We start from the raw sequence: 27,222 nt of genomic DNA on the forward strand, positions 1-27,222 counted from the left end.
TCCAATTTAACATTTGCGTGTTTTCTTGATCTTAAAATGTATGGTTGAAGGAAACAAATGCTTTTATTTTGAAATTTGAGATACACCCTTTAAAGAAATTGTACATCTGCCAATTTGGAGTTATATAATCATAGTTAACTAAGTCAGTTAAAACTACGCTATAAATTAGAGGTGCCTTATCAAAATCTAGTCTAAATGGAAGAAGCAAATATATATTGAATGTGAAAACAAACCATAGAGAAAAAAAAAATCCATCAGTCCAGGAATTACCTAACTTAAACTTCCTATATTATCAAAAATTTACTTTGCTCCCTCGGTAACATTACATATATGTGTGGCTACAATTTCTGAATCCTTAGTATTTTCAATATTTCTGGGAAACAATGGACTTAATTGAAATCAGCAAGGAATTTACTATTTGTTTGCAGAGCAGCAATATCAAGGCAAAGTGAGGCTCTGTGTTATATGTCCAAAACCGTAACTGAAATGCTACAAGGCACATATGCTTGCAAACACGGTTTAAAATAAGAAGCCAGCGGGGTGTGTGGCTCATGCCTGTAACCCTAGCACTTTGGGAGGCAAGGCAGATGAATCACCTGAGATCAGGAGTTCAAGACCAGGCTGGACAACATGATAAAACCCCATCTCTACTAAAAAAATACAAAAAAATTAGCCAGGTGTGGAAGTGGGCGACTATAATCCCAGCTACTAGGGAGGCTGAGGCAGGAGAATCGCTTGAACCAGGGAGGCAGAAGTTGCAATGAGTCGAGATCACGCCATTGCACTCCAGCCTGGGCAAGAAGAGCAAAACCTCGTCTCAGAAAAATGAAAACCAACCAAACAAACAAATAAAACAAAGTAAGAAGCCAATTAGTGTGCTCAACATGTCCAAACCTGGTCTGGATCCACATTACCTATAAATAAAGAAGCTGTGGTTTCAAACACTTAAAAATGATAATTAAGGGTAGTACTTAGCAAATGTTCTTGTTAATAATAAGCATGTCAGGGAACACTTTCTCTCTTTCTTCCTTCCTTTCTTCTTTCTTTCTTTTTTCTTTATTTCTTTCTTCCATTCTTTCTTTTTCTCTCTTTCTCTATTTCTCTCTTTCTTGATGGAGTCTTGCTCTGTCACCCAGGCTGGAGGGCAGTGGCCTGATGTCAGCTCACTGCATCCTCGGTTCCCCGGTTCAAGCAATTCTCCTGCCTCAGCCACCCCAGTAGCTGGGATTACAGGCACCCACAACCAACCACACCTGGCTAAACTTTGTATTTTTAGTAGAGACAGGGTTTCACCATGTTGGCCAGGCTGGTCTGAGACTCGTGACCTCGTGATCCACCCACCTCAAGCCACTGTGACTGACCAACACTGGCAACTTTTAAGGATCAAAACTCTTCAACACATTAATTAGAGGTTAGATTTACAACTATTTTCCCCCAGTTTTAAGAATTTATTCCAGTTTCTTAACTTCTTATTTATCTCTATATAGAGTTATTGAAATGATTGAACTTACCTAAAGGACTGAGTTAATTATATAAGCAAATATTATAATCTCAATAAACAATTTCTATTAATTCATGTTATTGATATTGTCATATTATATGATATTATATTCTGGTTTAGGTTATTCATTACATCATTTAACATAAGTTATAAGCTAATTATTAAAATTCAGTGAAACCAAAATCTGTGTCAGGCACTCAGCTAAACTCATTTAAACCTTCAAAACCACTGGATGAAACATGCATTGTTATTATTCCCATCTCAAAGGAGAAGCAATTGAATTTTAGAGATTGTGAGTAAATTTTTCAGGGTGCTGCAGTTAGTAAGCATTGAACCTGGCGTTAAATTCTGAATCTGGCAGATCTTAAGTCTTGTTCTCAGAAGGGTTAAATACCTTGCCACATAGGTAGAAAATCACTCCAGAACGTCATTGAAAAGATCAATGTTAAACTAATTATCATTATTATTTTTTACAGTAGCCCTCCCTAATCCAAAAGTGATAAGTTTCAATAACCCCAGTGGATGCTCAAATCCACAGATAGTACCCAACCTAATTGTTCTCAATAGAAATATGCCTCATTTCATATCTTCCACTCAAAAGTTTAATGCCTTTTCCTTCTTATTAGGAATTTATTATACACGTAGGCCATAACATGTGCAATTTGAGGTGAATCAACAAAACTAACATAAATGCATTTCTCCTTCTTCACAATTTCACAAATAGAAGATTTCTTCTTACTGTATATCATAGCAACCTAAGTAGATGACCCATTTTACTTAAAGGAAATCTTTTATGGCTTCTCTTTGGTATATGTGAATTGCCAGCACCACATGCATTCACTTTTATGACATTATTAAGCAAAATAAGAATTACTTGAACATAAACACTGTGATACCATGTCCATTGATCTGATAACTGACTAACTGATGGGTAGGTAGCAAATGCACCGAGAATATGATAGAGAAAGGAGGACTGACATTCATTCCTGCCAGGATGAGTGAGATGGTGTAAGATTTCATCACAGTACTTAGAGTGAAGTGCAATATAAAACTTATGAATTGTTTATTTCTGGAACTTTCCATTTAATATTTTTAGACTGCTGTTGATAACAGGTAAATGAAGCAATAGAAAATAAGTGTGTCTAAATTTTAACATTTCCACTGGGTGGCATCTTTACTTGATGAGATCTAAAAATCTTATCTACCTCTCCACCACTTCCAGTTTTCTCCGTTGTTAAGTTTATAATCATGCAAGTGAATCTCTTGAGAGCCAAAAGCCAGTGCTAAACACATGTGAGCTCAAAACTCTCAACTTTCACTTATCCTTTGGAATTTCTGTCTTTCTCTAGAATCCTTAGCCCTGCATGCCGCTGCAAATTAGACTTAGCTTTCCACCCCTGAGGTTTCTTAAAAGAGCATATAATTATGCTTTCCAGTATTTACATCTCCATATTAGACAAGAATCAAATTGACCTTTAAGTGTAATGGAATGAGCACAATTATCACTGAAAGGTTTCAATGTAAACATATACCTGTATCAAATTTTAATATGGTGCACCTAACTGAAATGAATAGAAATTAAATATTTTATTAAAATATATCGACATTCTATTACATATTCCCTGTCACAAAATTATAATAAAAATTTTAGATGGTTAAAGATCAAAATCTCATATAAGTATGTATTATATTTCCCTGGAATAAAAGTACTTTTTAACATACAAGCATTTGAAAGAAATAAATTAATGCCATTCTCTTTGACATTATGCTTATGTTTTCAATTTATACTTGGAAGTTTGAAAACAGAGAAATAAATTATGTGGCTGCTTCACATTAGTGTGAAAACTCCTCTGACACTGTAAAAATAACAACAGCATTAAGTTACTTAAATAATTTGTGGTATTTGAAGAAAGCTCATTAGCACCTTGTAAATTTTCACATAGCCTGTGTTATAACTTCATTTCCAGAGGAGTTATTATAGCACAAAAACAAATCTCATGTGCAATTAATAACTGAAAGATTCATTGAATGATTTTGAATAGAAGACTCTACATAATAAAGAATAAATTTTCAACGTAGTGTGTGGGGCTGAAATATTAATAAGAGTCATACTAGTGGAAATTATTCTTTTCTTTTTATCTAGCCACCCACTTAGAGGAATAGTCCTATACCACAGATTCTACACTTTAGTAGATCATTCATTCTATTGGAAAGTCATGTCAGGTTATTTTACAATTTGAGATAACTTTTTTCAAAAGTTCAATGAATTATCTTCTTGAAAATATCTTCTTTGTTACTTTATTCTTCAACATAAACAATAAAAATAATATACTAAAATTCAATATGTGCCATCACTTAGTATTCTGATTTAAAACTCAACAGATAAACAAACCTTCAGGGACAAGGGGGATCTTCATTTTCACTCATGTAATTGAGGCTTAGCAAACTTCTGCAATGAAGATCTGAACCCACAGCTACCACCAAGAGATGATGTGTGCCCAGTTCTAAAGAAGACCCTTAGGGATTATTAAAGAGATAATAAAATTTATTCTTACTACAACTGCCACTTTCCCACAGTGGTGACTCTCAAGCTTTTATCCCCAAACTTTATGCAGCAATGACTGGGGATAAAGGAAGAGTTGACAGTTGCGAGTTAAGAGTCACTGACATAGTCTTTGTAAGTTTTCTGGAAACATACTTGTAAAGGCTACTCACAGGCAGACAGGTGAGGGGGGCCTCAAAAGAGTAATTCATAGAAAATAGAAGTATTGGGAGCTCACTCCCTTGCTGAAAGCAAGCTGAACTGCAGAATCTTCAGGACTACCTTTCCACCACTTTCTCTGTTGTTACTTGCCTGGTGAAAGAGAGAAATCTTCAAGGAGCATGTCCTGCATTTATGGAGTTGGAGTGAATATGTGGAAAGAAGGCCACTGACTTGTAATCTATTTCAGGGGGATATTAGATCTAAAAGCATTATGTAATACAATAAAATTATAGATTATATAAGAAAATATCAACTCGACCTTTGATTACAATTTCACAAATAGAAATTAAAAAGTATTAATCATGATTAATAATTGAAGTAAAGAAAACACATATATATTATGACTCATAAATGTATTTTACATTTGTAATATGTACATATAATTAATATTATAAAATATATTATTGAGTATATAAAATATATTATTGAGTATATAATATATGTAAATAAATAAATATATAATTAATATATACGTGTGATTTCAAAAGGAAGCCATTCAGAAAACATTTGTAAAACACAAAATAGAAGCTTTGTTCTCAGAATACATTTTAAAAATATACAAATGAATTTTTAAAAGCGTTCAAAATAAATAAATGAACACATTTATAAGATAATTATATTTGCGTAAACTGTGCCAGTTTTGACTACAAGAGACAAAGAGAGTAAAATCAAAGTCATTTTCATTTGCTGAGGTATTTTGAATAAAGAATTCATAAGTCCAGAGGGCAAAGATAAGAATCACGGAAAATCAGTCCATGGTAAGTGTACAACTGAGTCTTAAACAAGAAAATTTTCAATTTGCCTGCCATAATTTCAAAAATACTGAGAAAGAGTGATTTCTGTGTTCTTCCCAACACCCACACTTCTTCGGAAAGGAATGTTTTTAGCAGTACCCCAGAACCATCTCACTATGTTATGCTGTGTGTATGTAAAAAGAAGGGGAAAGATAAGTGGTTTCTTTAACTCACAGATCTTCAGATTGAGAGAAACTACTTGAGAAGTTGCTCATAAAACTTAATTTGGTTAATAAGATACTATAATTTTAATAAGATGAGACAGTTCATGGCCTAGGAGGAGGGTGAATGTATTTTGCATGTGGGGGTAACAGGAATCATTGGTGGCCAGAGGGCACACTGTACTAGCAGCTGCTGAGACGGCCCCCGGTGATTCCTGCTTCCCGATATTCAGGGATCTTGTGAAGTTCCCACCACAATTATTAGGGCTGACTTGTATGGCCATAAGGATATTGCAGAAATGACAAAAAGTGATGACTTCTCATATTTTTCTGAAAATCTTGAATTAGTTTTGTAATACAATAGAATGAGGGTATGTTAAGGGAAGATTTGGATATTTCTTTGGCTATAGCAGTATTGTGAAATCTTACCTTTCTCACTGTCAAGATACAAACTCAACACAAAAGGGAAGGTTCTGAAAGCAATCACCTGAAAGCTCAATACATACACATTGAGGTTTGTAGGATAAAGTTAATTGGTGTCTAAGTCATGCATAATAATCAAAATGATGAGAGATGAACAAGACAGGGGTGTAGTTTAGGAGGTACCTACCTTTTCCTTCAGAGCTTTTCCCATGTAACAGATATAGGTGATAACACACAAAAATATTCATTGTAGTATTTTTTAAGAATCTCTTCAATAAAGACTTCTCACTGTGAACAAATCATAATAGAAGCTGAGGTATGTCTGGAATTTACAGGCTGCTGAATTAATGAATGGCCAGTAAAAATAGAGATGCATTTATCTACATCAAAAAACAACAGATCAATAATGCCAGCAATGTGGAATAGCTTGTGCAGCCAAAACATGTCTATGAGAGATAAATTGAAATACTCCCTAAATCCAGCAAGTACTTATACTAGAGTTGCATCACCAGTTTGTGACCATATCCACTGGGAAGGAATTAATTGGCTCAGTTTCCTATCCTTCTTCCTACAGGCCAACCAAGGAATGGTCAGACGCTTTCATTAAATAGCTGCAATAAGCAAAAACAGAAAAGTAGTCAACTAAATAAACTTCTCTAGAGGCAGACTTCTTTCCTATAACATGCATGATTTGAGTAAGAGACAGAGACTACATTTTAAATCAAATTTAAAATTCTTGATAGTTTAATTCTGTATCATTTTTACTTTATTTATTTATTCATTTATTTTTATTGTACTTTAAGTTCTGGGGTACCTGTGCAGATCATGCAGGATTATTGCATAGGTACACACATAGCAATGTGGTTTGCTGCCTCCATTCCTCCATCACATACATCTGGCATTTCTCCCCATATTATCCCTCCCCAACCTCCTCAGCCCTCTGTTGTCCCTCCTTTGGGCCCCTCCAACAGACCCCAGTGTGTAACCATTTTTCGACATAGCCATAGTATGCTATTTCTTCATGAACTCAAACACTGTGCCTGGAGATTAATTGGAAATTAGATATTTCAAATACAGAGATTTCCTTTCTACATAGACATCTCCCATTTCTTCTCCCAGAGTTCATCTCACCACAGAATTACAAAGCACTTCTGTTTCTTTGGCAAAAATATAAAAAGTAGTATAATTTAACTGTTTCTTTTCTTTTTTTCTTTTTTGTTATATCAACTCAGAAAACAAGACTTGGGATGGAGATTTTTTATTTTATTTTATTGCACTTTAGGTTCTAGGGTACATGTGAAGAACACGCAGGATTGTTGCATAGGTACATACATGGCAATGTGGTTGGCTGCCTCCATCCCCACCACCTATATCTGGTTTTTCTCCCCAAGTTATCCTTTCCCAACTTCCTACCCCCCAATGTCCCTCCCCTAGTCCTAGTCCCTCCCCAACAGACCCCAGTGAGTGATGCTTCCCTCCCTGTGTCCATGTGTTCTCATTGCTTAACACCTCCTTATGAGTGAGAACATGCTCCCTATGAGTGAGAACATGCAGTGTTTGATTTTCTCTTCTTGCGTCAGTTTGCTGAGAATGATGGTCTCCAGTTTCATCTATGTCCCTACAAAGGACAGGAACTCATCATTTTTTGTGGCTGCATAGTATTCCATGGTGCATATGTGCCACATTTTCCCTGTCCAGTCTATCATCGATGGGCATTTGGGTTGGTTCCAGGTCTTTGGTATTGCAAACAGTGTCGCAGTGAACATATGTGTGCATGTGTCTTTATAATCAAACGATTAGGCTACATACCCTGATGCCTTTGCACTGGCTATACCAACATGAATTAATTAAGTTCCATATTACATGAAACAATTGTAAAATGCAATTACCGCATGATTATGTTGGCCATTAAAAAAAATGTGAGTCCAAGTTAAGAAGCAGCATGGTTTTAAGGACTTTACATATATTGGTACATTTACTCTTCCTAGGGTTGTCCCAGTGTAAGGGGGTACTGTTAACCATTCTGTGATGAGGCATTTGAGGCACAGAGAGTTAAAGTAATTCAAAAATCTTACAGGTAAGAAGAGACAGAGGTCAACTATACACACATGCAGCATTGCTCTATAAGCTGTGTCCCTATCCGCTATACTGCACTACCAGTTGTTCAAAATCTCTATTTGCAAGTTTTCTTTTTGGCCAAGCCATATCTAAAAGATATGATGAAAGAAATAAATTTTTCAGATTCAGGAATTATAGTCATTAAAATCATGCAAGCAAGTAAACTGTTGTTTTATTTATCAATTTAATGTTTTTAAAATATACATACATTGTCAAATTACTTGTAAATAATGTATATTTAGTTGTTTGGAAAACGTATGCTGTATTACTACAGTAATCTATTAAATATTGATTATGAAGCACTGTGCTACAGTAAATTAGTTGTAAATCATTTTACTGAAGAATGAAATTGGCAAAGAATTAGTATTCTAGTGAAATTTAAAATTGTCTCCATTTTATAATGTATATTTTTCCTTTTTCATATACAGTCTTTTATATTTGTACAATATCTTTGTTCATTTGAGATGAGTGTATTGAGGCTTAGAAGTATGCTTCTCAGATTTGCATCACGAAAATGTTCTATATATAAGAAAAGATATCTGATTAAATCTTAAATAAAATCTTAATATTAAAAACTAAGGTAAGCCTTTGCTCTCATGATAATGTAAGGGTTTCAAGTTTTTGAGAAAGAAAATAACTTTATTACTGATTTATTTCAATAAAACATGTTTAGCATCAATTACATGTAATGTAGAAGATAAAAGGAAAAGAGCGTATCTAGTCATACCATCAGGTTAGCAAATTTGATGTTCCCAATACTCCTGTTTCTACATTTTTATTAAAATGTTTATAATTTCACCAGACAGTATAGACAAGGAAAATCCATAGTAAAAAGATCACTAAAGACAGAAACTGTGACTGAAATTATACCCTCAGAACAACCTCAGAAAAAGGCTACGGGATGAAAGCAAACAACATTAGATTATTTCACTTTTCTTTCCCTAATTCTAAGTTGCACTGGCTATGCTGAACTGAAAGCAGGAATCTAATTGTGTATTTTTATTAAACAAGACAGAAAGAGAGTCTGTTATTGTTTTCCAGAACATTTAGATACCCAAGGAAAAGAATTATAAAGAGGATTGACTATAAACACACTGATTATCTTAAATGTAAGAAAAGAATTGCAAAGAGGAATGACTGTAAACACTGATTATGTTGAACATAGGACCTATTCTTATACTAGAGACTTCAAAGAAATAACAATCTGATTTCTAGAATCTTAAGCATAGTCTGAATGAAACAAAGATCTCAAAAAAAAAAAAAAAAAAGGAAGCACGTGTACACCTAGAACAATCCAGAATAATTGAATTTAAACTGAAAATATTATGACAATATAAATGGGTAAGCACTCCAAAACATATAAGATTGCGAGACACTTCTTAAAAAATAGAATGTATCTCACCAGTGAGGGCAACAGCACTCTGTGTCTCCAAGTAAACTTGAAAGGCAGTCTGGGTTATAAGAACTGCCACTCTTAGGCAAGTCCTAGTGCTGAACTAATCCCAGGGACAGTGGAATTGGTGGCGGTGGTGGTGGGGGGTGGTGGCTCAGAACATACTGAGGCACCGACTGGGGCAGCCATCCCTTCCCCAACCCCAGGCTGCATAACTTGCATCTCTAAAAGAGACCCCTTCCTTACACCTGAGGAGAGGGCAGGGAAGAGTGGGGAAGACTTTGTCTGGCATCCTGGATACCAGCTTAGCCAAAGAAGGATAGGGCACCTGTCAGCATCTTGAGGCCCTAGATATAAGATGGCATTTCTAGTCACACCCTGGGCCAGAAAGAAACTCACTACCTTGAAGGAAAGGACTTAGTCCTGGTAGCATTTATCGCCTGATAACTGAAGAGCCCTTGGGCCCTGAATAACCACCAGCGATTCCCAAGAATTACATCAAGGGCCTTGGATGAGCTTATGAAACTTGCTGGCTTCAGGTGACACTCAGTACATTACTAACTGTGGTGGCTAAGGGGTAAAACACATGCTTGAGAAAACCAGAGAAAGAAACCAAAGAGGACTTTGTCCTGCACCTTAGGTATAAATAAGATTATGGAATGGTAAAACACCAAGTGAGCTCTTAGGAGCTCTGATTTCTAGGACATGACTCTTGAATGGCATTTCTGGCCCTGCCCTGGGCCAGAAGGGAGCCCACTGCCCTGAAGGATGAGTCCAGGTCTGGTGGCTTCACAACAAATTGATTTAAGACTTTGGAGGCCTTAAGGAAACACTGGTGGTAGTCTGGCAGTCCTCCCCATAGTCTGAGGTGGCAGTGGGTACAAAGAGAGGCTCCTCTGCTTCTAGAAAGAGGAGGAAAAAGTGGGAAGGACTGCATCTTTTGGTTGAGTGCCAGCTGAGCCGAAATAAAACAGAACACCGGGTAGACTTCTAAAGTTTTTGACACTAGTCCCTGACTCCTAGACAGCACTTATGGACTTACCTGGGGTCATGTGGCAGTTGGGGGACCTTGCCATCCTTAAAGAAAAGACACTGGCCTGGCTGGCTTTGCTTTTTCTAATTGTAGAGTCCCAGAGCATTCAGCAAACCTTGGCAGTAATCGGGGAGTGGTTACAGCAGGATTTGGATGAAAGCCAGTGCTATACTGGCTTCAGGTGTGACCCAGCACAGTCATAGTGGTGGTGGCCACAAGAGTGCTTGTGTCACCCACCCCTAGGTTTAGGTGGCTCATGAGAGAGACAGACAGAGAGAGAGAGAGAGAGAGAGAGAGAGAAATTCTCTATGTTTGGGAGAAAGTAAAAGAGGAGTCTCTGCTATGTAATCCAGAGCATTCTCCCAGGTCTTATCCAAGACCAACAAGGTAGTACTTCTACAAATCTGCAAACACCACAGCATTACTGGGCCCCCTAAAGTAGATACAACTTAAATCATAACACGCAAGTCTTTTTAAATATCCAGAAAACCTCTCCAAGAAGGTTGGCTACAAAAGAGTCCAGACAGTTAAGATTTTTTTTGAGACGGAATTTTGCTCTTGTTACCCAGACTGGAGTGCAGTGTTGCCATCTCGGCTCATCACAACCTCCACCTTCTGGGTTCAGGCAATTCTCCTGCTTCAGCCTCCTGAGTAGCTGGGATTACAGGTACGCACCACCATGCCCAGCTAATTTTTGTATTTTTTTTTTTTTTTTTAGTAGAGACAGGGTTTCACCATGTTGACCAGGATGGTCTCGATCTCTTGACCTTGTGATCCACCTGCCTCAGCCTCCCAAAGTGCTGGGATTACAGGCTTGAGCCACCGCACCCGGCCGACATTAAGATTATATTAAATACCTAACACTTCTGTGCTAAGACTCCAAAGAACATATACTAGCACCAACACCATCCAGGAAAGCATGATCTCACAAAATCAATTAAGGAAGCCACCAGGGACCAATCTTGAATAAACAGAAATATGTGATCTTTGAGAAAGGGAATTCGAGAGAGCTGGATTGTGAAAACTCACAGAAGTTCAAGATAGCACAGAGAAGGAATGCAGAATTCTATCAATAAATTTAACACATAAATTAAAATAATTAAAAAGAATCAAGCAGAAACTCTGGAGCTGAAAAATGCAATTGATACACTGAATAATGCATTGGAGTCCTTTAATAGCAGAATGGATCAAGCAGGAGAAAGAATTAGTGACCATGAAGACAGAATATTTGAAAACATGGAGTCAGAGGAAACAGAAGGTTAAAAATGAAATAAAGCATGCTTGCAGAATGTAGAAAATAGCATCAAAAGGACAAATCTAAGATTTATTGGCCTTAAAGAGGAAATAGAGAAAGAGAAATGGGTACAACGTTTATTCAAAGGGAAAATAACAGGTAACTTCCCAAAGTTCTCTGAATACCTACAACTTACCTAGAGAAAGATATCAATATCCGAGTACAAGAATGTTATAGAACACAAAGCATATTTAGCTGAAAGAGAATTACCTCAAGGCATTTAGTAATCAAACTCCCAGCCAGGTGAGATGTCTCAAGCCTGTAATCCCAGCAGTTTGGGAGGCCGAGGCGGGTGGATCACGAGGTCAAGAGATCGAGACCATCCCGGTCAACATGCTGAAACCCCGTCTCTACTAAAAATACAAAAAATTATCCGGGCATGGTGGTAAGTGCCTGTAGTCCCAGCTACTCAGGAGGCTGAGGCGGGAGAATTGCCTGAACCCAGGAGGTGGAGGTTGCGGTGAGCCGAGATCGCACCATTGCTCTCCAGCCTGGGTAACAGGAGAGAAACTTCGTCTCAAAAAAAAAAAAAAAAAGTAATCAAACTCCCAAAGGTCAAGGATAGAGAAAGGATACTAAAAGCAGCAAGAGAAAGGAAACAACCAACATTGGAGCTCCAATACATCTGGCAGCAGACTATTCAGTAGAAACATTGTAGGCCAGTAGAGAGAGGAATGACATATTTAAAATGTTGAAGGAAAAAAACTTTTATTGGAGAATAGTATATCCAGCAAAAAATATTCTTCAAACATGAAGAAGAAATAGACTTTTCCAAACAAGCAAAAGATTAAAGGATTTCATTGATATCGCAACTGTTATACAAGAAATTCTAAAGAGAGTTCTTCAATCTGAAATAAAAGGACCTTAATGAGCAATAAATAATCACCTGAACATACAAAAGTCACTGGTAATAGTAAGTACATGGAAAACCACAGAATATTGTAACACTATAATTGTGTCATGCAAACTACTTTTATCCTAAGTAGAAAGATCAAATGATAAACAAATCAAAAATAACTACAACAACTTTTCAAGACATAGTTGGTACATTAAGATAAATAGAAACAAGAAAATGTTAAAAAGCAAGGGAATTCTCTGTATTTCCTGAATTTGAATCTCTGCCTGCCTTGCTAGGTTAGCGATGTCTTCCTGGATAATATCCTGAAGAGTATTTTCCAACTTGATTTAATTCTCCCCTATTCACTTTCAGGTACACCAATCAAATTTAGACTTGGTTTTTACATAATCCTGTATTTCTTGGAAGCTTTGTTCAATTCTTTTCACTCTATTTTCTCTAATCTTGCCTTCTCACTTTATTTAATTCAATTGATATTCAATCTCTGGTATCCTTTCCTCCACTTGATGGATTTGGCTATTGAACTTGTGTATGCTTTGTGAGGTTCTTGTGCTGTGATTTTCAGCTCCATCAAGTCATTTATGTTCTTCTCTATGTTGGTTATTCTAGTTAGTGTTTCATCTAACCCTTTCTCAAGATTCTTAGTTTCCTTGCATTGGGTTAGAACATGCTCCTTTAGCTCAGAGAAGTTTGTTATCACCCACCTTCTGAAGCCTGCTTCTGTCAATTCATCAAACTCATTCACCATCCAGTTTTGCTCCCTTGCTGGTAAGTAGTTGTGATTCCTTGGAGGAGAAGAGGCATTCTGGTTATTGGATATTTCAGCCTTTTTGTGCTGGTTTTTTCCCATCATCAAGGATTTACCTACCTTTGGTCTTTGAAGTTTGTGACCTTTGGATGGGGTCTCTGAGTGGATGTCCTGATGTTGAAACTTTATTTCTGTTTGTCACTTTTCCTTCTAAGAGTCAGGCCCCTCTCCTGCAGGTCTGCTGGGATTTCTGGAGGTCCACTTCAAACTCTGCTTGCCTGGGAATCACTAGCAGGGGCTCCAGAAAAGCAAAGATTGCTGCCTGTTCCTTCCTCTGGTAGCTTCAACCCAGAAGGGTAACCATCAGATGTCAGCTAGAGCTCTCCCATATGAGGTATCTATCAGCCCATGCTGGGAGATACCTCCCAGACAGGATGCATGGCGGTCAGCGAGCCACTTGAGGAGGCAATCTGTCCCTTATTAGAGCTCAAGCACTGTGCTGGGAGATCTGTTGTTCCCTTAGAGCTGCCTGGCAGGGACATTTAAGTCTATTGAAGCTGTGTCCACAACTGCCCCTTTTACCAGGTTCTCTGTCCCAGGAAGGTGAGGGCTTTATTTATAAATCCCTGATGGGCTGCTGCCTTTTTTTTCAGAGATGTCCTGCCCAGCAAGAAGGGAGTCTAGTGACAGTCTGCCTGCAGCTGAGCTGCTGAGATCTCTGTCCAGTTGTTGTGTAATCTTCCCATTGACTTTGTTTACACAGGAGAGGATAAAATTGCCTACTGGAGCCTCAGCAATGGTGGATTCCCCTCCCCACACCAAGCTCAAACATCCCAGTCGGACTTAGACTGCTGTGATAACTGTGAGAATTTCAAGCCAGTGGATCTTAGCTTGCTGGTCTTCATAGGGTTGGGACCCACCAAGCCAAATCACTTGGCTCCCTGGCTTCAGCCCCCACTTTTCTTGGGAATGAGTGGTTCTGTCTCACTGGCATTCCAGGTGCCACTGGGGTACGAGAGAAAAAAAAAAGCTTTTGCAGCTAAAATGACTATCCAGTTTTGTGCTTAAAACCCAGGGCACTGGTGTTGTAGGCACCTGAGAGAATCTCCTGGTCTGTGGGTTGTGAAGACTGTGGAAAAGTGCAGTATCTAAGCCAGAGTGCCAGAGTTTCAGGAAAAGTTTCTAATGGCTTCCCTTGGCTAGGAGAGGGAGTTCTCTGGCCCCATGCACTTCCCAGGTGAGGTGATGCCCCACTCTGCTTCAGCTATCCCCATCAAGCTACCTTTGACTTTTTCACAGAATTGGAAAGAACCACCTGAAACTTTATATGGAAACAGAAAAAGAGCCTGTATAGCCAAGACTATGCTAAGCCAAAAAAATAAAGCTGAAGGCATCATGCTACCTGACTTCAAACTGTATTAAAGGCTACACTAATTAAAATAACATGGTACTGAGACCAAAACAGATTGAAGTGCAATGGAACAGAACAGAGGCCTCAGAAATATGCCATGTATCTACAACCATCTGATCTTTGACAAAACTGACAAAAACAAGTGATGGGGAAAGGATTCCCTGTTTAATAAATGATGTTGGGAAAACTGGCTAGCCATTGCAGAAAGCTAAAACTAGATCCCTTCCTTACACCTTATACAAAAATTAACTCCAGATGAATGACATTTAAACATAAGGCCTAACACCATAAAAACCCTATAAGAAAACCAAAGCAATACTATTCAGGACAGAGGCATGGGGAAGGACTTCATGACTAAAACACCAAAAGCAATGGCCAAAATAGACAAACAGGATCTAATTAAACTTAAGAGCTTCTGCACAGAGAAAGAAACTATCAAGAGTGAATCAGCAACCAATATAATGGGAAAAAATAATTTGCAATCTACCCATCTGACAAAAGGCTAATATCTAGAATCTGCAAAGAACTTAAACAAATTTACAAAAAAAAAAAACTCCATCCAAAAGTGAGTGAAAAATATGAACAGATACTTCTCAAAAGAAGACATTTATGCAGCCATCAAACATGAAAAAAAGCTCATCACTGGTCATTAGAGAAATGCAAATCAAAACTACATTAAGATACCATCTCATGCCATTTAGAATGACATCACTAAAAAATCAGGAGACAACAGATACTGGAGAGTATGTGGAGAAATAGGAATGCTTTTACACTGTTGGTGGGAGTGTAAATTAATTCAACTATTGTGGAAGATAGTGTGGCAATTCCTCGAGGATCTAGAAATAGAAATACCATTTGACTCAGCAATCCCGTTACTGGATATATACGCAAAGAATTATAAATCATTCTACTATAGAGACACATGCAGATGTATATTTATTGGGGCACTGCTCACAATAGCAAAGACATGGAACTAACCCAAATGTCCATCAATGATAGACTGGATAATGCAAATGTGGCACATATACACCACGGAGTACTATGCAGCAGTAAAAAGGATGAACTCATCCTCTTTAGCAGGGACATGGAAGAAGCTGGAAACCATCATTCTCAGTAAACTGACACAAGAACAGAAAACCAAACAGTGCATGTTCTCACTCATAATTGGGTGTTGAACAATGATAACACATGGACACAGGGAGGGTAACATCACACATCAGGGCCTGTTGGGGGATGGAAGATTAGGGGAGGGATAACACAGAGTGGGGGGATAGGCGAGGGATAGTTTTAGGAGAAATATCTAATGTAGATGATGGGGTATGGATGCAGCAAACCACCATGGCACTTGTATATCTTTGTAGCAAACCTGCAAGTTTTGCAAATGTACCCTAGAACTTAAAGTATAATAATAATAAAAAGCAAGGGAATTAAGTTAATATGTAGAGCTTTCATTATTTTTAAAGAAAACTAATGTTTAACACTACTTGTTTATGCAAATGGTGTTAATTTGTTCACAGCTTAAAATAATGGATTATGAGACAGTATTTGCAAGCCGCATTGTAACCTCAACTCAAAAATCATACAAAGAATACAGTAAAAAAAGCAATAAACTAAATAAAATTTCCAGAGAAAATCACCTTCATTAAAGTAAGACAGTTGAACTAATGGACATAAAGAGTAGAAGGATAAATAAACGATAAATAAGAAATATTATCTATGTTTACATATAAACATATGAAATGAAAAGATAAAGTATTTTAATATTTTCAAATATGGATTGTTTTTCTAGAAATGAGCAGTTTTGGGATTAAAGGTGTTGCAAAATGGGAAGAATAAATAGTTAAACTAATGAACATAGAGGGTAGAAGGAGGGTTATTTGAGCCTGGGAAGCATAGTGGGGAAGTTGAGGAAAAGGTGGGAATGGTTACTGAGTCCAAAAAAAAAAAATAGAAAGAATGAATATGACCTACTATTTGACAACACGATTTGATTCTATATTCAATAACTTAATTCCACATTTTAAAATAATTCAAAGCATGTAATTAGGCTGGCGCAGTGGCTCACGCCTGTAATCCCAACACTTTGGGAGGCCAAGATAGGCGGATCATGAGGTCACGAGATGGAGACCACCCTGGCCAACATAGTGAAACCCCATCTCTACTGAAATACAAAAAACATTAGCTCTATGTGGTGGTGCATGCCTGTAGTCCTAGCTACTGAGGAGGCTGAGGCAGGAAAATTGCTTGAACCCTGGAGGTGGAGGTTGCAGTCAGCTGAGATCACGCCACTGAACTCCAGCTTGGCGCCTGGTGACAGAGCAAGACTCTCTCAAAATAAATTAATTAATTAAATTAATCAAATAAATAAGAAGAGTGTAATTAAATTGTTTTGCAAGTTAAAGGATAAATGTTTGAGGGGATGGATACATTTTCCACATGATGTGCTTATTTCACATTGCATACCTCTATCAAAATATCTCATGTACCCTGTAAATGTATATACCTAACATATACCCACAAAAAGTAAAAAATAAATAAATACCATGTGTTGTGATTTTAATAATTTATTTTAAATGACATGAAGTATAAAAAATTAGGCAAACAATAGGATTAATTGGGATAATGTATTATTCTGCATCCATGCTCACACTGCTATAAAGATATTACCAGAGACTGGGTAATTTATAAAGAAAGGAGGTTTTTTATTTTTATTTTTTGACGAAGTCTTGCTCTGTTGCCCAGGCTGGGGTGCAATGGTGTGATCTCAGCTGACTGCAACCTCAATTTCTTGGATTCAAGCGATTCTCCTGTCTCAGCCTTCTGAGTAGCTGAGATTACAGGCACATGTCAACACACCTGGCTAATTTTTAAAGTTTTGGTAGAGAAAGGGTTTCACCATGTTGGTCAAGCTGGTCTCAAACTCCTGACGTCATGATTCACCAGCCTCAGCCTCCCACAGTTCTGGGATTACAGTTGTGAGCCACCACGGCAGGCCACAAATGAGGCTAACTGACTTAGTTCCCTACGGCCAGTGAGGTCTCAGGAAAACTACAATCATTGAGAAAGGAAAGCAGACATGTCTTACAGAATACCTTATAAAACCATCAGATCTCATGAAAACTCACTCACTATCACAAAAACAGGATTGGGGAAATTGCCTCCATGATCGAATCACTTCCTACCAGATGTCTCTCTCAACACCTGGAGATTACAATTCATGATGAGATTTGTGTGGGGACACAAAACCTAACCATATCAGATAATAATATGTAAAATAAAGCAAGCAAGTGATAATCAGAGAACAATAAATCATTTTGGTTTAAAATATAAAACAATATTTTTACAAACAATAACAGTTTCAAAACTTATGTAATATTACTGATAAATGGACCAAAAATACAGTAAAGAAAAAAATGTTTTTATGAGATTTCAAAATAGATCTATCAACCTGTGAAATGTTAATTGGAAAGAAACATATAAGGTCATTTAGTAAGGTTAAATTCATAGATATATTTTACCCTTAGAACAAAACATCTTTTGGTTATCAATTGATATTTTTAAAAATCACCATTAATAAATCAAATATAAAACTCAAAAACTTCCAAAGATATAAATTATTTTGTGACCTAGATGCACAGTCACTGGACCATATGGGCATACTCAAACATTGGGAACATACCAAAGCAAAGTAAATGCATTAAAATTAATACTAAAATGATACTAACTTTAGCAGGAAAGTAAATTAGCCCAACATTCTAATAAAATAATGTCTTTCCTTAAATCCTTTAATTATAAAAGAAGAATTAAATGAAATTAATCCAAATATTAACAATGAAACAAGGAGAAATAATATATGATAAAATAGAATCAGGGAATATAGAAAACTAAAATTTTGAAATACTTTATATACAAAGCAGAAAAAAATCTTAATGAACAAAAAACTATTCTCTTGACAAAAAACAAGCAAACATATAACAGACATAGTTCAAACAAAGTAATAAAGGTAAAATGAAAAGATGGAATAAATACAGTTAGAATTTAGAAATAAAATAGAGCATGTGAGATAATATCCATTTACTAAAACACTTTAATTGTCTCTCTTTTAATCTCAGATATAGCTCTGTTTGCCCTTTGTCCACCTGATCTGGAACCAACCCTCTCACTTGCTCCGTATGGAACAAAAGAGATCCTTTCTTCTGAAACACATATTCTCTTTTATCGTGGATGTACTGTGGTACATCCATGCAATGAAATATTTTTCAGTTTTAAAATAAGATGAGTATCACAGTACCCTGTGGAGAGAGGATAATGTGAAGCATGGTTGAAGTTAAGTGACCATCTCTCTTCTGAGAGCCTTACATCTCTTAGAAGTAAGGCTAATCAAAAAAGTAAAATGTGTTTTTAATTAAGAAATGAGGAAGTTATAAGGTGGGGCACTAAATTCTTATCTCATTCAAGCTTTCTAGGTATGTATGACAACAAACTCTGTCTTTCCTTAAGCACAGCAGCTGTGCACAGCCAATTAACTGCAATTTGAGTTATACACACACTTATAAGTAATCAGATGATGCAAAGAAAGATGCAGCAGGAGAATTAGAGAATTTTTACTCAGAATCATGCCAAAAGTAGAAAATAACTCCTAACTTTGTGACAGTATGCCTTAAGACAATATGCATCAATTCTTGTACACTGTGTGTGGGGGGCTGTCAGCGTGTGGGTATGTGTGTAAAATTTCTGCCCCCAACAAACCCTCATTCAACCATCTTAGAATACAAGAGCCTTAAAAACAGGAGATTTGTCCTCTAATCTTGGACCACTAGATCCCTAAAAGATAAAAAAATAAACATCTGACATGTGTGAGTTTCTATGTTTGTGCTTCAGCATTTCAGGTCACCATGCTAAGCACTTTCTCACAATATTCTGAGTAAGATAATGTTTGGCAATTTTATCACAGGGAAACACAGAGACCAAGAGAAACTGTGACATACTGTAATCATAATGCTGAACTAATTCAGTTTAATGAATTAAATTCAGTTATATCCAGTCTAGAGCACATTTTTGTCGAAAAAAGAGAAGGGATAGCAGTATAACAGCACCATTAACAACCAGTATTGTTATTAACGTGATTCAATATTTAATATGTGCCAACAGTAGCCTAATGTCTTTTAATGTTTCATCATACATAATTCAGGATAGAAGACAAAAAGTAAATTCTACTCCCATTATGTAGGCAGATAAATGGAAACACAGAGATTTTAGAAACTTATACACACCACTAAATTCATTAGATCTAGAAAATACCAAAATACAATGACAAACTAATTTTTTTCATTACATCTCAGTCATTTATTAATGATTTCACAAATAAATATAGTAATGGAAAATATATGCTATATTATTCATCTGATTATAGTGTTATTTTATGATATATGGGAAATATTTTAGCCAATATTAATTAAATGAATTAATCCCTTAAAATATAATGTTAGAAAAAAATCACTTTTATTTTATAAATAAGTTTATCCTTAGAAGAATCAAGTGAATTGTATAAAATGTCAGAGCTCTAACTCAAAATGAAAATCTCATTTCTACTCATTAACTGGACATAAATATATAGAAATGAACTGTTTAAGATAGTTTTAATAAAAGCATAATTAATTTATGCTATAAAGAAAGAAGAAAATGGAATTACTCTGTAGTTCTAATTTCAGAGCCTCTTATTTCTCTTAGAAAAACAAATATTCCATTACAATACATTTTCCCAAGTAAATTTTTGTTATATAACGTTACTATTCTAATACTATCTTCAGTATCACTTTTGGCATGTGGAAAGCCATGTCAAAAAATAAAAGTTACCTATTTTACTTAAAGCTTTACAATCGAGAATGGAAAACAAGGTCAATATTTTTTTTCCAATATAATAGATATTCTAATTTAGTTTAAATACATTAATTAGATTGACTTAAAACTAAGAAACATTTTGTTATTTGCTGAAAAATATTATGGAAAAATAACAGAAGATCCAGTTTTAACGACTATAATGAGGTCTTGTGTTTTCCCTTATACCCCATTTATACAGGCAAAAGCATACAAGCACAGACACAAATACAGCAAGTCTTCACTTAATGTTATTGATAGGTTCTTGAAAACTGCATCTTTAAGAGATTACATATAAGGAAAAACAATTTTACTACAGGTTGATATAAACAAGAATTAAATTCCTGTGCATATTTTTGGTCACAAAAACATGAGAAAATTTCTAAAGTAAGACCTAAAACACTTCCATTATCAAACATTACAATCAATGTGAGACATACATATATTTAAGAAATGTTAATTAAAAACAAGGAAAATCATTATTTGCCCAAGTTTTGGTGAATCATTGAGTGTTGGTGCTCATGGTAGTGGTGGGTTAAAGCAAAGAATAAATGTTTGCAAAGAAAAAACGTTAAGGAGCACCCCCTACCAACTTGCAGTTCAAAAGCAAAGAATAAAGAGAACTGACTTGCTGTGTATGTGGTCTCTGTGACAGGCTTCTAGGTGTCAACTGGACCTAATATCAAGTAAAACTTACAGTAGAGGTTAAATTTATTTACAATGTATTTGTGTCACAGATGCTAGCAGAATTAATATTATTGAGGACTGTTGTGAGTATTGCCTGCTTCCTTATCCTCAAATTTTAAGAAAAGAAAAGCAAACTGGACCCCTTCCTGACACCTTACACTAAAATTAACTCCAGATGGATTAAAGACTTAAACATAAGACCTGGCACCATAAAAACCCTAGAAGGAAATCTAGGCAAAACTATCCAGGATATAGGAGTAGGCAAGGACTTCATGAACAAAACACCAAGAGCATTGGCAACAAAAGCCAAAATAGACAAATGGGACCTAATGAAACTCCACAGCTTCTGCACGGCAAAAGAAACAGTCACTAGAGTGAATCGGCAACCAACAGAATGGGAAAAAATTTTCGCAGTCTACCCATCTGACAAAGGGCTGATATCCAGAATTTACAAAGAACTCAAGCAGATTTACAGGAAAAAAACAAACAAGCCCATTCAAAAGTGGGCAAAGGATATGAACAGATACTTTACGAAAGAAGACATATATGAGGCCAACAATCATATGAAAAAATGCTCATCGTCACTGGTCATCAGAGAGATGCAAATCAAAACCACATTGAGATACCATCTCACGCCAGTTAGAATGGCGATCATTAAAAAATCTGGAGACAACAGATGCTGGAGAGGATGTGGAGAAAAAGGAGCACTTTTACACTGTTGGTGGGAGTGTAAATTAGTTCAACCATTGTGGAAGACAGTGTGGCGATTCCTCAAGGCCTTAGAAATAGAAATTCCATTTGACCCAGCAATCCCATTACTGGGTATATATCCAAAAGACTATAAATCGTTCTACTATAAGGACACTTGTACACGAATGTTCATTGCAGCACTGTTTACAATAGCAAAGACCTGGAATCAACCCAAATGCCCATTGATAATAGACTGGATTGGAAAAATGTGGCACATATTCACCATGGAATATTATGCAGCAATCAGAAATGATGAGTTCGTGTCGTTTGTAGGGACATGGATGAATCTGGAAAACATCATCCTCAGCAAACTGACACAAGAGCAGAAAATGAAACACCGCATATTCTCACTCATAGGTGGGTGATGAAAAATGAGAACACATGGACACAGAAAGGGGAGTACTAAACACTGGGGTCTATTGGGGGGAAAAGGGGAGGGCCAGTGGGAGGGGGAGGTGGGGAGGGATAGCCTGGGGAGAAATGCCAAACGTGGGTGAAGGGGAAAAGGAAAGCAAAGCACACTGCCATGTGTGTACCTACGCAACTGTCTTGCATGCTCTGCTCATGTACCCCAAAACCTATAATCCAATAAAAAATTAAAAAAAAAAAAAAAAGAAAAGCAAGAAATAAAACTATGAGGTATGTGTAATCAGAGCAGCTAAGTCTCAAATAATTTTTTAGTATTGTGACTTAAAAATAAATACATTGAAAACATAGTAGTCATAGTGATAATCAAAATAATCTGATTTGTGCTTTTCATTGAAGTTTCTACTTATATCCAGTACATAAAATATTTAATCAAAATTTCCAAAGAAAAAGATTTACTAATTTTCTCAAGAATATTTTCAGAGGTAATTATATACATTTAACAAAATAACTAAGAAAACACAAATTTCATAGACTTATCGTGGTTCTTTATTAATGAAATACAAATAAATGTATATACAACCCATACTCAATACAGAGCTGATAAGCAGTGAGTTTAGATTCTGGATAGAATACTGGTTCCACCTTAAAATAAAAACAATGTGAACATTTGAAAGGCAGCTCATACACAAAATGCAACTTCAGTTTCTTTATATTGAAATATGAGATTATTGATTATACGAAAGATTCTGTCACTTACTTTTCCTTGAAATATGAATTGCATAAGGGAATGAAAGCACTAATAAAACTGAATAAAATTTTTATCAAAAATACCATGAGGCCAAGAGAGAAAATTCCACTCACTCAATGAATTATGATAACAGAAAAAGGCAGGGAAATGACAAGAAAGCAGAAATCAATCATCAGAAAAACACAATTGAACAGAATCTATTAAAAACAAATGTTACCTTCTTGCTTTCCAGTATGTGCTTCCAATCAAGTCCTTAAAGAATTTCATGCTATCTTTGCTCCCTGGTACTTCAGAAAGTGGTTCTGTGTTCCTCTATGTTCCACTAAGATATGATAAAATTAAGCTATTACAAAACTTATACTAGGATTTTTTTCAAGTGACTGTGAGGCAGATGACAGATTCTATCAGCCTGCTTTACTGATAATAAAAAAAATCAGGAAATAAGAAGTTTATGTATCTTGGTGAAGAAGGTAATGTGCTAGAAATGTGGAGCTCATACTAGAGCCCAAATTTGTGTCTGTGATTTTTAACAAGTCTCTTTAATTACAATTTTCACATTATCAACTAACGTTTACAGAGTTTATTCAATGACAATATTCATAGTTCATTAAGTTATCTACATTACCTAAGTCATTTTTAGCTCACAAAAATTCTGTGAGAAAATGAGAAAACTAAGGAAAAGAGACACACAGCTGCCAAGTATAAGTAGGTGTTAAGTATGACCTGGTTTTATTGTCTACCGGACAATTGGGAGAACAATATTCTTAACAAAAGAGTCAAAACATTCTCTTTTTTTATTATTATATTTTAATTTCTGGGATACATGCACACAACATGCAGATTTATTACATAAATATAGACGTGCCATGGTGGCTTGCTGCATCCATCAACCTGTCATCTACATTAGCTATTTCTCCTAATACTATCTCTCCCCAAGCCCCCTAACCCCCAAGAAACCCCAGTGTGTCATGTTCCCCTCCCTGTGCCCATCTGTTCTCATTGTTCAACCCCCACTTATGAGTGAGAACAAGCAGCATTTGGTTTTCTGTTTCTGTGTCAGTTTGCTAGAAATGATGGTTTCCAGCTTCATACATGTCCCTGAAAAGGACATTAACTCATCCTTTTTTATGGCTGCATACTATTCCGTGATGTGTATGTGCTATATATTCTTTATTCAGTCTACCATTAATGGGCATGTGGGTTGGTTCCAAGTCTTTTCTATGATGAATGGTGCTGAAATAAGCATATGTGTGCATGTGTCTTTATAGGAGAATGACTTGTAATCCTTCAATTATATACCCAGTAATGGGTTTGATGGGTAAAATGATATTTCTGGTTCTAGGTCCTTGAGGAATTTTCATAGTCCATGTAAAATATTACATATACATATAACCTCCATAATTATTGAACTAATTTTCCCTCCCACCAACAATGTAAAAGTGTTTCTATTTGTCTAAATCCTCTCCAGCTCCTGTTGTTTCTCAACTTTTTAATGACTGCCATTTAACTGACATGATATAGTATCTTCTTGTGGCTTTCATTTGCATTTCTTTAATGACCAGTGATGATGAGCTTTCTTTCAAATGTTTCTGGGCTGCATAAATGCCTTATTTTGATAGATGTCCGGTCATATATTTCGCCCACTTTTTGATAGTTTTTTTTTTCTTGCAAATTTGTTTAAGTTCCTTATTGATTCTGAATATTAGTCCTTTGTCAGATGAATAGATTGCAAAAATGTTGTCCCATTATTTAGGTTGCTATTCTCTCTAATGATAGTTTCTTTTGTTGTACAGAAGCTCTTTAGTTTAATTAGATCTCCTTTGTCAATTTTGGCTTCTGTCGTCATTGCTTTGGTATTTTAGTCATGAAGTCTTTGCCCATACCTATGTCCTGAATAGTAATGCCTGTGTTTTTATCTAGAGTTTTTATGATTTTAGGTCTTATGTTTAAATATTTAATCCATCTTGAGTTAATTTTTATAAATGTTAGGAAATGGTCCAGTTTCAGTTTTCTGCACATGGCTAGCCAGTTTTCCCAGAACAATTTATTGAATAGGGAATCCTTTCCCCATTGCTTGTTTTTCTCAGGTTTTGCAAGGATCAGATGATTGTAGATGTATGGCATTATTTCTGAGGGCTCTGTTCTGTTCCATTGGTCTATATATCTGTTTTGGTTCTAGTACCATGCTGTTTTGGTTACTATAGCCTTACAGTATAGTTTGAAGTCAGATAGTGTGATGCCTCTAGATTTGTTCTTTTTGCTTAGAATTATCTGGGCTATACAGGCTCTATTTTTGGTTCCACATAAAGTTTAAAGTAGCTTTTTCTAATTCTGAAAAGAAAGTCAATGGTACCTTGATGGGGACAACATTGAATCTATAAATTACTTTGGGCAGTATGGCCACTTTCATGATATTGATTCTTCCTTTCCATGATTGTGGAATGCTTTTCTATTTGGTTGTGTCCTCTCTTACTTCCTTGAGCAGTAGTGTGTAGTTCTCCCTGAAGAGGTCCTTCACATCCCTTGTAAGTTGTATTCTTAGGTATTTTATTCTCTTTGTAGCAATTGTGAATGGGCGTTCACTCATGGTTTGGCTTTTCGTTTGCCTATTATTGGTGTATAGGAATGCTTGTGATTTTGCACATTGGTTTTGTATCCAGAGACTTTGCTGATGTTGCTTATCATCTTGAGATTTTGGGCTGAGACAATGGGGTTTTCTAAATATGGAATCACATTATCTGCAAACAGAGACAATTTGACTTCCTCTCTTCTTATTTGAACATGCTTTATTTCTTTTTCTTGCCTGATTGCCCTGGACAGAATTTCCAATATTATGTTGAACAGGAGTCGTGAGAGAAGGCATCTTTGTCTTGTGCCAAAGGGAGTGCTTCCAGCTTTTGCCCATTCAGTATGATATTAGCTGTGAGTTTGCCATAAATAGCTCTTATTATTTTGAAATTTTTCAATTACCATCAATACCTTGTGTATGTAGTGTTCAGCATGAAGTTGTGTTGAAATTTATGGAAGGCCTTTTCTGCATCTATTGAGATAATCATGCAGTTTTTGTCATTGGTTCTGTGTGTGTGATGGATTACGTTTATTGATTTACATATGCTGAACCAGGCTTGCATCCCAGGGACGAAGCTGACATAATCATGTTGCATAAGCTTTTTGATCTGCTGCTGTATTTGGTTTCCCAGTATTTTATTGAGAAATTTTTCATCGATGTTGACCTGAAATTGTCTTTTTCTGTTGTGTCTCTGCCAGGTTTTCATATCAGGTTGCTGTTGGCCTCATAAAATGAGTTAGGAAGGAGTCCCTCTTTTTCTATTGTTTGGAATAGTTTTAGAAGCAATGGTACTAGCTCTTCTTTGTACCTCTGGTAGAATTCCTCTGTGAATTTATCTGGTCCTGGACTTTTTTTTGTTGTTGTTGGCAGGCTATTAATTACTGCCTCAGTTTCAGAACTTGTTATTGGTCTATTCAGGAATTCTACTTCTTCCTGGTTTAGTCTTTATACCAGTAGCCAGACTAATAAAGAAGAGAGAAGAATCAAATAGACACAACAAAAAAATGATAAAGGGGATAAAACCACTGATCCCACAGAAATACAGACTACCATCAGAGAATACTATATACACTTCTACATAAATAAACAAGAAAATCTAGAAGAAATTGATAAATTCCTGGACACAAAACATTCTTAATAAGCATACATTCCAAGATGATCAAACATTATAATAATGCAAATAATCTAAATATAAATATAAAGTCATAAAATAAAGTCTAAGTTCTGCAAAAACAAATGTATTTTGTCTTTACGCTGTTTTATAAGAGTTTGCTTTGTGGTTTTTCTTTTCTTTCCATTTTTTTTCCACCCTTTCCTGCTTTTCAGTAATTACTAGCCCTACTACTCCTGCAATAGCTTGGAACACAAATTGCTTTCCCAGTTTAATTGCTCACTCCAAAAAGAGATTTGGTAAACATAAAAATAGGCCTTGAAAATGTTAATTTTATATTGTTTATCCCATAATTTAATGGATATATTAATCAAATAGTTATTTACTTCAAAGCATTTTGCTAGGGTCTATTTAAAACAGAGGTGAATAATTTGGGGATCTTCCTCTAATATAGTCTATTAAATAAATATGTTCTAGCGTTTTACCTTTCATTGTTAAATGTACTTAGCTGTATAATTATTTCCCCAGTTCTTTTTGATTCTATATTTCCCTTACTTCCAGCCATAAACACTTATTGACTTCTTTGTATGATGTTCTATTAAGGGTGATGCTCTG

At 36.0% G+C, this 27,222-nt stretch overlaps 1 long non-coding RNA gene across 1 annotated transcript; it reads right to left on the reverse strand.

Moving 5' to 3' along the window:
* Positions 1–4,001: 4,001 nt before the first annotated feature.
* Positions 4,002–23,375, reverse strand: LOC118152061 (uncharacterized). Its single transcript, XR_004740410.3, has 3 exons — positions 23,145–23,375; positions 5,831–5,931; positions 4,002–4,355 (listed from the first exon to the last, which is right to left on the reverse strand). It is a non-coding gene; the product is annotated as an uncharacterized LOC118152061 (long non-coding RNA).
* Between the last annotated feature and the right edge of the window lie 3,847 nt (positions 23,376–27,222).

This window comes from Callithrix jacchus, chromosome 3 (genome assembly GCF_049354715.1).
Source record: "Callithrix jacchus isolate 240 chromosome 3, calJac240_pri, whole genome shotgun sequence".
In the NCBI taxonomy this organism is placed as follows: Eukaryota; Metazoa; Chordata; class Mammalia; order Primates; family Cebidae; genus Callithrix; species Callithrix jacchus.